The sequence below is a fragment of the Saccostrea cucullata genome, unplaced genomic scaffold (assembly GCF_032062105.1).
Source record: "Saccostrea cucullata isolate Sc308-1 unplaced genomic scaffold, CSIRO_AGI_Scuc_v1 ctg9256, whole genome shotgun sequence".
Taxonomy (NCBI): Eukaryota; Metazoa; Mollusca; class Bivalvia; order Ostreida; family Ostreidae; genus Saccostrea; species Saccostrea cuccullata.
In genome coordinates this window covers 728-14,185 of record NW_026925678.1, presented here as the reverse complement: position 1 = coordinate 14,185, position 13,458 = coordinate 728, and the positions used below count along the sequence as shown (strand labels likewise).

General features: G+C 33.8%; 1 pseudogene; it reads left to right on the top strand.

Annotated features, from left to right (window-relative positions):
* Positions 1-220: 220 nt before the first annotated feature.
* LOC134269584 (uncharacterized) lies at positions 221-10,180 on the top strand (annotated as a pseudogene).
* Positions 10,181-13,458: the final 3,278 nt, after the last annotated feature.

The window sequence follows — 13,458 nt, the reverse complement described above, 5'->3', positions numbered from 1 at the left end:
TAAATCTGAAGAAATTACATCAGATTTAAACTCTGAAAAAATCAACTTGGAAAAACTTTATGAGAAACTGACAACAGCTGTCACCAAACAAGGAGAAGAATGGCACAGAGAAATTAACATCATTGTGAACAAACAGAAATCTGAAATTGATGTGATGAAATCTAAACACTTGGCTACCCTAAATAAACTGAAAAATGAAATCAAACAAATTGCTTCTAAAATGAAAGAGAATGTAATTGAAGTGAGGAAAATATTAGATTCAAATGACGTCTCCCTAGCCTTTACATACAAATCAAGGAATGCTGAATTCAGAAGTTTACCTCCTAAAGTCAACATTTCATTACCAAGTTTCTCTCCTCATCAGATCAACACAGAGCAGCTCCTTCAAATGTTTGGTTTTGTGTCAGCATTATCCATTACAACAGAGAAACAAGGCTACACAATGAAGACACCAGAAGCTGTATCCTGTCTTCCAGTCAAACCACTGCTTGATGAACCAGAGCTCATCACCACCATAGACACTAGGTATGGCAATCTGTACAGTGTTAACTGTCTCAGTGATGAAAAAATCTGGACACACCATAATGACAAAATCATGAAACTCTACAACCTCCAGGGCAAACTACTGAAGTCAATCCAAACCAAGTGTGGGGACATACCCAAGGGACATAACAGTGACAGGAGTGGAGATCAATCTATACTGACCATGGTACAAGAACTGTAAACATAGTGAAGAATCAACAGATACTGGAAGTGATCAGACTACAGGGGTGGAAACCTAACAATGTCTGCAGTACCTCCTCTGGTGACCTCCTGTTTACCATGTACAGTGATGATGGAAAAGAATCAAAAGTTGTCCGTTACTCTGGCTCCACAGAAAAACAAAGCATTCAGTTTGATAGTGAAGGTAAACCTCTGTATTCATCTGGTTACATTAAATACATCAGTGAGAACTGGAACCTGGATATCTGTGTAGCTGACAATGGAGCTTGTGCAGTAGTGGTGGTTAATCAGGCAGGAAAACTCCGCTTTAGATACACTGGTCATCCCTCTACTACCAAGGGATCATTTAATCCACGTGGCATCACAACTCACAGCCAGAGTCAAATCCGTCGGCAGACTTTGATAACAACTGTATCCACATCCTAAATCAGGACGGACAGTTCCTCCGTTACATTAATAACTTTGATCTAAAAAAAATCCATCTTGTTTATGTGTAGACACAAAAGACAACCTCTATGTAGCTGAGTATGACAGTGGTAAAGTGAAGAAAATCAAATATGTGTAAACAATGGGTTTTGAATAATGAAATATTTGTGAGAGAAACTTTTTCCAGTGTCACAAATCACAAGAATATATAGTTTGATTCAGGTTCACTTTCTCGTGTTCATATATTTGTGTAAAATAATCTAAATTATATTATTATCAATAAGGTATAAAATATAAATTATAATTTATAAACAATTTTATTATAATTCTACCCAAGGTTGAAATAACTGCCAAATAAAGACCCAACATTAGAAGAAACTTTCAATACCTCATGAAAAATACCATTTACTGCGGTTTCATCAATTTTGTTGCCATCATGGATTTTGTAAAAACAGACGTTTTCAAGGATAAACAATTTTGTGGACTAAAGCATTGCCTATACATATAAATATTGTATTTCTCAATTCAAAGAACATTGAATTTCATGGATCTGCTCAACAACAAATTCCTCAAAAATTGGTGCTCAACGAATATTGATGAAACCACAGTATATTTGTGAGAATGAAGAAAGAAAAAATATTATTATGTACATTTTAATCGATTTGACCCTCTATCATGCACTGCACACTGTGGAGTTCTGATTATACAGGACTTTTGATGCGGTTAGAATCTGACCTTTGATCTAAAATAAATCTGAATCCTTTTAATCTAGTTATATGTTACTTATTAGAGGACATTAATTAACCAAAATAAATTAATTAAACACTTTATTAGATTTTTTTCTTGGACACATCGGACACAAAATAACACAAACAGAGTTTGACTGTGTATGTAATCCCAAAACAAACACGATAAACCTGATTCAGAAAACTTTTTATTGTAGATGTTTTCATTTTAATTCACATACATCTTGAAATACATGGACAAAACTGATTTCAACAGATATTAATAGGTCAAGTTCCATGCAAGGTCAAGTTATCAGCTCAATAAGTCCATAGTCAGTAGAACTTAGCATTAAAAAGTCGTATCAAATTTTATAGACAACAATCATTTCACTATAGAGAGGCAACTGTTTCTGTTTTTTATAACTTGTAAGCTCCCTGTGTTGAGCCTCAGTAGTCTCCTTACTCTCCTTATGAGGGCCTCCACAAAGCTGTAGTGGGTCCTGGATTTATAGTATTCCTAAACAATCAATGGTATATAAAAACAAAGACAGTTTTCATAATAAAGTGATGAATTAAGCATAGCTCAATAACAGTACAATGTATTTCTCAATTTAAAGTATTCATTGTTAAAAAATGCCATCTGGATCAAGTTGTACTCTATTATGGCATAAAATCTGCTAATTCTAATGTTCCATAGGATAAGCAAATATCCATTAATCATCTAATCTCATAACACATCGAACCAATTTTAAAGCAGGCTGGAGGAAAAGGATGGACGAAACACTTTTTAATCATGGCTTTAGGAGAGAGTTAAATGTGGACCAGGGAAGATGATAAACCACTTTTAAGGTGGAGTTTGGGAAAGTGGTATTTGAACTACATATAAGGATGGGCGGGGGGAAAGATTTGGCTTTAACAATTGTCTGTAGGTGAAAGGTCAATAGACCCTATCAAGGTTATTGGCCGCCATCTTGGAGGGGGAAACATTGGGGGCTGATCATAATAAACAATGGCCGAATCAGCTCCGCAGCTGACGATGCAGCGAATATAATCGCCGCGTATAATTTACCTGCGTCGTAAGAAGTTCCCTAGGTGTGCGAGACCCAAAGGTAATGTTTTTTGAATATAAACAAGTATTCTATCTTTGATTTTCACTTTAATGACGTAATTCGCTATTTATTCAAGGTTGTCAGAACCACGTGGCCGAAGGAAACGCTTTCTATATTTTGGAGGTGGTCATGTTTTGCATTGCCCTGGCTATATGCGGCATATTTCTGTACTGTAATTATGTTCCCCAAAGAATTTGGGGAACTTTGTTTTTACTCTGTTTCTTATTATTATTAAGGTCTTCAGTCTCCAACGGAAGACCTTCTTGTTATTTTCGGTTTCTTTTTCCCTTTATTAAGGCTTCCGTCTTCGCGGAAGACCTTATTGTTTTTCTTCGGTTTCTTTTTCACTTTTATTATTATTTTTTTTTTCTTACCGATTTTGTGCACGCGATTTCTCGAAAACGGCCGAACAAAATCTTATGAAACTTTTCGGACTTATGGAACATTACTTAACCTTATGCGTTTTTTTTGTTTCGATGACGTCACTTCCGGTCTGAGATATGTCGATTTTCTGATTTTTAAGGGTCATTTTGTCCACAATTTTCCCGACAAACGGCTCTAGATAGAAACTTCAAACTCTGAGGTTGGGAGAGCTAATTTTGGGAAAGGGGTGCAAAAGGTATATCAAATTTACCGCAAATGCCCATCGGCGCTCGCTATGGCCCAAAAATAGTCATTTCGCGAATTTCAAATTTTTTATACCTTTTCTACGATTTTTTTTTATGAAAATATTTTGTTAAGCATTAGAACAAAAGAAGTGTAGAATTTCAAGATCTTTCAAATGATATCTTGTAAAAGGGGCTGGCCCCTAAAATTAAGGGCGTAGAGGGGCCCAAAGTTTTTTTTTATATCTCAAAAAGTATTGAGAATTTGTAATACGTCAAAGAAGCAAAGTTGTTCAAAATGTCAAGCTTATCGGGAGTGTCAAAATACGTCCGCCGTTGTCACTTCCGGCCAAACCGGAAGTAGTCGGAAAACGCGTATTTTGGCCGTTCTTACAGGTTCTTGGATAACATATGTTTCGGGAGCAAAAAAATTAAATTTTTCCCGCCCGTCGGTACTCCCGGTAAACCCGAAGTGAAAAATGGTTTATTTTAAAGGTTTTTGATGTAAAATTGAAATTATAAAGTGACTGGAGACATTTAGCTATTCTTTCTTTTTTTATGTCACTTTCGGCACTTCCGGTCAAAACCGGACGGAAGACCTACTCGTTGCTTTGCAACGAGCTTTGCTCTAGTTATTATTATTATTATTATTATTCCAACCGATTTTGTGCAAGCGATTTCTCAGAGATGGCTCGTCCGATTTCTACCAAACTTTCAGATCTGAAAGATATTCAATTGATCTTGATAGGTTTTTCTCGTTTTTGATTATCTCACTTCCGGTCGTGAGATATGGACGATTTTCTGATTTTAAGAGGGTCTGCTTGTCCAGGAAACTCCTCCGAAACGACTTAAGATATGGACTAGAGATTTTCAGGGAAAATAGAGGAAGGTTTAGTGAGTTGTAATTGGGTCTCCAAATTTTTCTAGCGCAAAAGGCACCGGAGTTCGGTAGGGCCAAAAAAATGCTCAGAAATATCTCACAAAATTTGACGCATTTTGTCTCATATCTTCACACCTGTTCATAATTTGTTAAAACATATTGAAGACAAAATGTGCAACCCCAAGCCTTTTAATGTCAAAAAAATAGGGCTTACCCTCCAAATTAGGGGCTAAGAGGGGCCAAAAGTTTTTTACATAACTCTCTAATGATCAATATTTTGTTATACATTACTGAGCAAAAGTATTCATCTTAACAATTTGATGCTTACTATGTAAGTTGTTTGAAAATTGGCTTATCTGAATTCTAGATATTAATATTTAAAAATCTGAAGCGGGCCCCAATGGCGGCTGCCTTTGTCAATTCCGCCATTTAACTGGGGTTTATGGAGGCAGCTGAGCGTTTGATTAAACCATTCTGACATATGGATTCATGAAATGTAAAAAAAACTAATTGGACTTTCCGTGTAGTTCGTTGCAATTCAGTGTAATTTAACACTTAATTTCTTTTCACTACTTGAGTGTAACTGGGCTAGATACGATATGTGTAATGTATACAAAGACTTTTTAAACGTCGAAATAAAATAAAGGCGATAAGAACGTTTTATTTATCTTATTTCATTGAAGCTATCACACCTATTTAATAGATAAGTTCAAAGAAAATGCGCGAATATTTACTCGTGGCGTTTGGCGCAAATTATTAATAGTGACCCGCCTTTTATGATTCTTAGACAGGTGTACTGTTGCAAAAGTATACACAAATATATTTAAGCAGTACTCCCAAAAGCTTAATATTTACGTTCAGTGTAATTTTCCTTATGAAATCCATTAGAATTCCACAACGTTCAAATTTCTATAACACACGCGAAACCTTGTCACCGCGCGTTAGAAGGTCACAGTAGGAACTATATACATTTTCAATGCTCTAGGACCACCAAAATGAAAAAATTTTTATTTAAATTTTAATGAAAATCATAACCCTAAAAATAACCTAAAAATTAACGTTATGTGCGTTAAGAATTGATTTGTCACTTTTTTTCCTCGCAGTGTTTGTTTGCGTTATTTAACTTTGAAACGTCATTTATCGTCATTTGACGTCACAAACGGCTCTTACATCTATTAACCACGGCAGTTTTGAAGGGCACTAAATCCACATTTAAGATTAACGAAATGAGCAATTGTGAAGAAGGAAAATTAGTGAATGTAAATATAAGCATTAATTCATATTTTGGGGGCTTGGTCCTATAAACACCTGGCCGTGCCGACAAATTGATAATTTCTCGGCACGGCCAGGTGTGTTATAGGACCAAGCAAACCAAAAATATGAAATTAATGCTTAAATGGTTTGCGCGTTTAAAAAAGAAAAAGGCAACATGGGTTCAATCCTCTTTGCAACAAAAATTTTGAATCACTTTTCAGCTCGATTTTACGAGATTTTTTTTCCTGAATTGAAGGGAAAACCTCTCGTTGTCCCAAAAGATGTTTTAGTTAAGGTTTCCGTTTCCAACGGGAAAACCTTATTGTTTTCGTTCGGTTTCTTTTTCCCTATTATTATTATTATTCTTCCAACCGATTTTGTGCACGCGATTTCTCAGAAACGAGTGGCCATTTACATGAAATTTTCATATGTAATAGCTAATCAATCGATCTTGATGGATTTATAAGCGTTTTTATGACGTCATTTCCAGTCGTGAGATATGGACAATTTTCTGATTTTAAAATGCAATTTTGTCTTGATTTAGTAGCGAAAACTGCTTAAGATATGAGCTGAAGATTAATTGGAGATGATAGTTCATGATTTATAGCGTTGCAGAATCGCCTTTTCGTGCGTCGTCAATACTTCCGGTCGAAACCGGAAGCGAATTTAAAAAACGCAATTTTTCAACTTTTCTTTTTTTATATTTTTGTTTTAGAATTGAATAGAGACCTTTTTGCAGAAGCGAAATATGTAATTTGTTTGAAAATCGGAAAAGCCAATTGGATATATGCATTTGAAAACGCGAAGCGGTGATCTCAATGGTAAATGGTTAGCGTGTTGGATTGTCACGCAGGCGGCCCGGGTTCATCCCCCATATACCAAAAAATTTTATCATTTTTTGTGCTCGATTTTTGGATATTCTTAAATTTTAAACCATTTGGAACAATATATTTTAAACTTTTAAGCATATCTTGCGTAATTAGGGGTCACAAGGGGCCAGAATGTCACATCTTTGACGCTTTATATCTCGAAAAGGGGGGAAAATTTTGATAAGCAATATTGAACAAAAGATCTCGAATAATGTTCTAAACAATATGCATACTTTGAATTTTTGTAAAACGGCCCCATTAAGGACTTGTAGGAGTGACCCTGAAATATTTTTATTTAGCATATCTCCACAACGAATAGAAATCTCTGAATAAGTGTAAACAAAAAATCTTCAAAATCACAAGACCTTTCATTTGATATCAAGAAAAAAGGGCTGACCCATCAAATTAGGGGCTCAGAGGGGCCAAAAAGTCTTTTTTTATAACTTTCTAATGATCAATATTTTGTTATACATTACTGAAGCAAAAGTATTTATTTTAACGATCTGCAACAATATATGATACAATTTTAATCATATGTTACGTAATTAGGGGTCAGAAGGGGCCAGAATGTCAAATCTTTGCGCTTTAATCTCGAAAAGCGGAATATGTTGATCAACAATATTGAAAAAAATGGTAAAAAAATGTTTAATCAATGTGCATATTTTGATTTTTTTTAAAACGGCCCCATTAAGGACTTGTAGGAGGGGCCCCCAAATATTTCCGTTTAGCATATCTCCACAACGAATAGAAATCTCTGAATAAATCTTCAAAATCACAAGACCTTTTATTTGATATCAAGAAAATGGGGCTGACCCCTCAAATTAGGGGCTCAGAGGGGCCAAAAGTCTTTTATCATAACTCTCGTATGATCATTATTTTGTTATACATTACTGAAGCAAAAGTATTCAACTTAACGATTTGCAAAAATATATGATAATATTTTGATAATATGTTACGTAATTAGGGGTCACAAGAGGCCAGAATGTCACATTTTTGACGCTATATATCTCGAAAAGGGGGAATTTTTGATAAGCAATATTGAACAAAAGATGCTCAGAATAATGTTCTAAACAATATGCATACTTTGAATTTTTGTAAAACGGCCCCATTAAGGACTTGTAGGAGTGGCCCCTAAATATTTTTATTTAGCATATCTCCACAACGAATAGAAATCTCTGAATAAATGTTGAATAAAAAATATTTAAAATCAGAAGACCTTTCATTTGATATGAAGAAAAAAGGGGGTGACCCCTAAATTAGGGGTCAGAGGGGCCAACTTCTTTATCTATAACCCCCTCTCTAATGATCAATATTTTGTTATCATTACTGGGGGAAAAGTATTCATCTTAATGATTTGCAACAATATATGATAATATTTTTATCATATGTAACGTAATTAGGGGGTCACAAGGGGCAAAAATGCTATATTTTTATGCTTTATGTCTCGAAAAGGGGGGGAAATTTTTAAAAGCCTTATCAAACAAAAGATGTTCAGAATATCGTGATAAAAATGAGAAACTTTAACTTTAACTAAAAATCAATGTCATTCTTTTAAAAAAATATCTCAGTCAAAATCACATCTCATCTTATCGAGAAATTCAACGGAAGACCTACTCATTGCTCGCAACGAGATCTCATCTAGTTATTATTATTTTTCTTCTTTTTCTTCCTTGAACTTTTTTGTCCTGGAATGATCTTGTAAACTGTTCGTCCGATGTAGGTAAAACCTTTTTAGGGTTAGTAGACATGTTATGTTGATTTGCGGAATCAAGGTCATTTTGCGCGCACGTGCTTGCAAGAGCTTGCACGTGCAACACGTGAAATTACCAAGAATATAATAGATATAGTAGCTCCGGTTTTTTTTTTTTTTTTTTTTTTTTTTTTTTTTTTTTAGATGAAATGCTTTGAAACATATATTAGTAGTATAGACATGACGACATGGTGACAGAATAGCAGATCTCACGGGCATGCACGTGCACTTCGCTCTGATTGGCTGCAACTAAAGTCTCAATATCTTTCTTGTTTTTTGACGAAATCCTTTGAAATTTTGAACATAGCCATGAATTAGGATATCCTACAACATGAAATAGAGCAATTGTCATGAAAACACATGCATGCACGTGCGCTGCAATCTGATTGGCTGAAACTTTAAACAGCTATAACTCCCTTGGTTTTCAACCAAACAGGATGGGATTTGGAATATAGATAGATATAATGGACTTCTACAAGTAGGTATCCAGTCATCATGCACATGCATACAATTGCGTGTACATGTGCTGCAATCTGATTGGCTGAAACTTTACACAGCTAAAACTCCCTTAGTTTTCACCCAAACGGGGTGGAATTCTAGAACATAGATAGATGTAATGGACTTCTACAAGAAGGTATGGTCACCATGCTCATGTATGCACGTGCGTGCACGTGAAATGAGTAAAATCAAACATACACTTGAATGAGCGTATTTTTAAAATAATTTTGGATTAAATACTTTAATATTAAGTGTATTAAAAATATAGATTGTGTAGACAAGATGATATGGTCATGACGCAAATGCATTTACATGTGCAAGCGTGCAAAGCTAAAGTTTAAATGATTTTTGTACACTTCTTTGTCAATGTTGTTAAAATCACAGATGCATAGAGTTTGTCTTATTTAATAAAGCTTACAGGGAATATGGCACCAAAACGGAGTTGGGGAGCGTTTGGGGAACATCTGTAACGGACCCCGTTACAATTAGCACTAGTTTTTGTGGTCTTAGGTGGAGATGATTTGGATGCTAGGCATTTTTTTCCGAAGGCCTGAGACAAAATTTCAATTTTTTATAGAGCTTTGAAATCAGCCAAAGGGGGGTGGGGGTGGGGTGAGATATCCAAGGATGAACATTATTTTTAATTAATATAATTAATATAATATAAATTAATTATATTTTGTATATTATATATATAAATTAAGTGTCATTGGTTCATTACACCTTCACTGTACTTTACTATTTACCAGTCATTCACAGATCAGTATTGACATTGTATATACAGAAACTTTTGCAAGTAAATACATGTACAAGGGGGTCAAGAAGTATGAAAGATATAAAAACACCTTGAAAAAAGTATTTTTCCCGATAAAAATATTTTTTTTCATCACTGCAATTTAGAATACTTTTATTATGATTAAGAATAGAGCTATAGGCATAGCTATTAACACAAAACTTTAAAATTGAGTGATATTTATATATATTTTAAAATACACTGTACATAAATATAGCAAATATTTTACATGCATAAAATAAGGTCTGATTATCCTCAAATACATGTTCAGTTAATTAGACAAGGAGAAATAAAAGAAATTAAAAAAGAAATAAAAGGAAACCAAAAGGATTTTGATATTGATTCATGTATTACTTATACGAGAAAAAATATCCATGGTGCATGCATGCATATGAAGCATAAAATTTTGTGCAATTTTACACAATTTAATATAATTATTGTAGAAGAGAGGATGTCCTAGAAACACATGGAGGCTTGACTCGGAGTCGGAGTTAAAGACACAGGATATAACATGGCAGGATGCAGCTATTAAAGCAGCTCCGAATCAAGTTTGTTGGAGGACTGTCGTCGATGGCCTATGTTCCTCACAGAACGACAGGCCGAAGTAGGTAGCAGGTACATGTAATTGTGCTTTCAAACCTTGTTATTTGAATTTTAAACAAACAAATTAGTTTTGAAATTAAAGTAAATCCCTGCATGTGTAAATACATGTATTGAAATTTTAAAAAAAGGAATTTAAAGGTTTAAAATAAAAATGATGTATTTTTTGTTCCATCTGTTATAAAAAGCCCATGAAATGTGGATCAAAAAGTAGATAAATATAGTAGCATTGTGACATAATACCACCAAATTACAAGCATGAATAATTCGTAATATGCTAAGATCTTCCTCAAATTTGCAAAGCAAATTTTTATTTTGTAAATACTTAGTTTTAAGAAATGAATATTTACAATATATGAATCTTACTTAACAGCAATTATTTTAAAAATTATCAAAGATATTATATTAGGAAATTATCAATTTTTTATAATTTTTCATGATTACATGTAGGCCTACCTATCTATTTTTTCAGAGGAGTGCTCTTTTAACACTGCATGGCAATATAAACAGTATATGCCTCAAGTAAGTTTTAACTCTTGATATTTCAAAGAGGTAAAGACACGAACCATCATATTTGGCCCTGTGTTTTTCACAAAATCGAGTTTCTATTCATGTCTGGTATTATACGTTAATAACTAGAGGACAACATACTTCTTTTCCTTACGTAACTCATTTAAAAAAATAATGCGCTTTTACGCACGTGCGATTGTTTGAAGATGCGACGGTTTCATAAAAATGTAAAAAAAAAAAAATACCCAAAATTAAGTGTGGCCACAGTCAAGAATAACTTTTATACTTACCATATGTATAAATATTGCTGATACAAATCTTTACGCTTATTAAAGTCGTTGTCCATACGTGTGACCAATATGAACTTTGAATTTACAGTTAAATTTTGATGTATGAAAGATTCACCAGTTTTGTTAATCATTCGGTAACATTTGGTTTATTTAACAATAGTTGTATGAAAATTACACACAATATTAAAAAAAATAGTCAGTAGTTCGTTTTAAACGAAATTTGTGGAGAGGCATGATCTTCAATTTATAGCGAGCGCAGCGAGGCGGTGCGAAGCGCCGCTCGCGTAGCGAGCTCAATAGACTAACGTGTACGAACGGAGGAAATTCGGGTTGAAATCTGCACATTTCCCAAGAAATTTTCATCTCACCGCGTGAAAAAATTCCAAACTCCTAGTAATCCTTTGCGGTGCATAGCAACAAGGAGGCTAAAACATAGCAACAACTTACTTGAAAAAAATACAAACAACGATTTATTGCAATTTCTATGCCATAAAACCATCGTTTGCGTCCTAAGTCTACAGGACGTTTTATCTGACGTCATACTTTCGTCACTTTATAGGTTCGGGTATTTCCGATTTTGTCGGAAACTTCCGAGAAGTTCGGAATCGATCCCGACGTTTGGGAAGTGATTTCTTTTTATTATTTTGTTTTCTTTCCTTTTTCTTGAATGATAGGCAGTTCATGTGTAGGTTTATGATAGTACATAACTGCGCTCGCCCCAACGGTCATACCGTAAAACATATTATTAACTGAATTCAAAACTCAAAAAACATACAAGTTACATTTCTCTTCGTCAGTCTATGCACATGACGTTAAAAGTAATACAAATACGTCAATTGTGACATCATAAAGACTGTGTAATCATTTGAGATGGTAATTGATTTTTTTTCAAGATGGATCACTTAAACGTTACTCGATATCATTAAATTACATGTATTAACAGAGGTCTATTTCTATTATCTCCAATTTCATCCCCTTTCAATCGCCTGTTTTCGTTGTAATATTAACAAATTGAAAAAAATGAACCTCCCTTTTTCTGGATCCATATCACTCTGAAAACATGGAATATCATAATCATGTCTGCCCTTCGTCATACTAGCAAAATAATATTGTGCTAGCTTGCTGCTAAAATATTAATTAAAAAGAAATAATGTACGAATTTGAAGGATTTAAACATTAATTGTCTGCAATTCCTCGAAACAAAATCTTGAACTTGGATAAGTATATGTCATTTTCACGTTCCTTATAATATTACGAGAGGTGTTACATATTATAGCTGCAATTTTACCTACCTATATGGGTCATTCTCAAATTTTTGTCCGGATTCCATTAAGAGAATGTAGAGAAAATAAATCCTGAGAACTAAATACTTTAAAGTTTTATGTTAGTAATGAAACATCAGAGATGCGTAAAAATGTTGAAACACTAAGAATTCTATCAACATTTACTATAAAATCCATATTAAGTAGGTGCATCCAGCAATAAATGTCCATGGTGTTACTTACTTAAAAATCGCAATAAAATAATAACTAACAAAAATTTAAGGTTTCTCGAATCATAATCTCAACATCTTGATCAAAAATATTCCATCAAAACAAACTGAGGGTTCTTAAGAAAGAAATTTCAGATGACATGAAGCTGAAAGTTGTTAAAATTATAAAATTTGATTATTGTTACATATATATCTTAAGCATATGTCATTTTACCTCAGCATGAAACACTGGCTTTGTGAATATACTAATTGTAATAGAAGACAACAGGATTATGTAGCAAGTTTTGATAAAATTATAGAAAGATTTAGAAAATAAATTCAGGAAAAATGGTTGAGTTACACCAAGGACATAAAAGTAACACAAAGGACATAAAAGTAACACAAAAGACGTTTTGTTCAAACCTTAAGAATAAATAATAAATTTGTTCCCCTTCCCCCGCAAAAAGCACAACAATGGCATTATCTAATAGATGTTAATGAAAGTATATGATTTTAAGAAAAAAATTGCTTGATATTTCATTTCTTTTTACATTCGGAGTCCGACTAGTAACACCAATGATTAAAAAGTAACAACATAGACATAATTGTCCAATTATAGAGATACGCAAATATCAACAAAAAATAAAAATAAGTTATGCATGATTAATGCAGGATTACTATCATAGGACCTAGAATCATTGATTGCTGCATGTACAAGTATTTGTATGTCCAGAAAGAAGTTGTAACACCAAAGACAAAAGATAATATAAAGGACATCTCATTTTATTTGTTTTGTTTTACATACAGCCTCCTTCCACACTAGGCTATCTATTTAATATTTCCTACCTACAGGATGTGGAGGACGAATTATAACCAAAACATCACCTATGTTGTACTAAAGTAGTATAAACGGTCCCGCTAGGGTGGAAGATTCTGATTGGTTGAGAGAAATCAC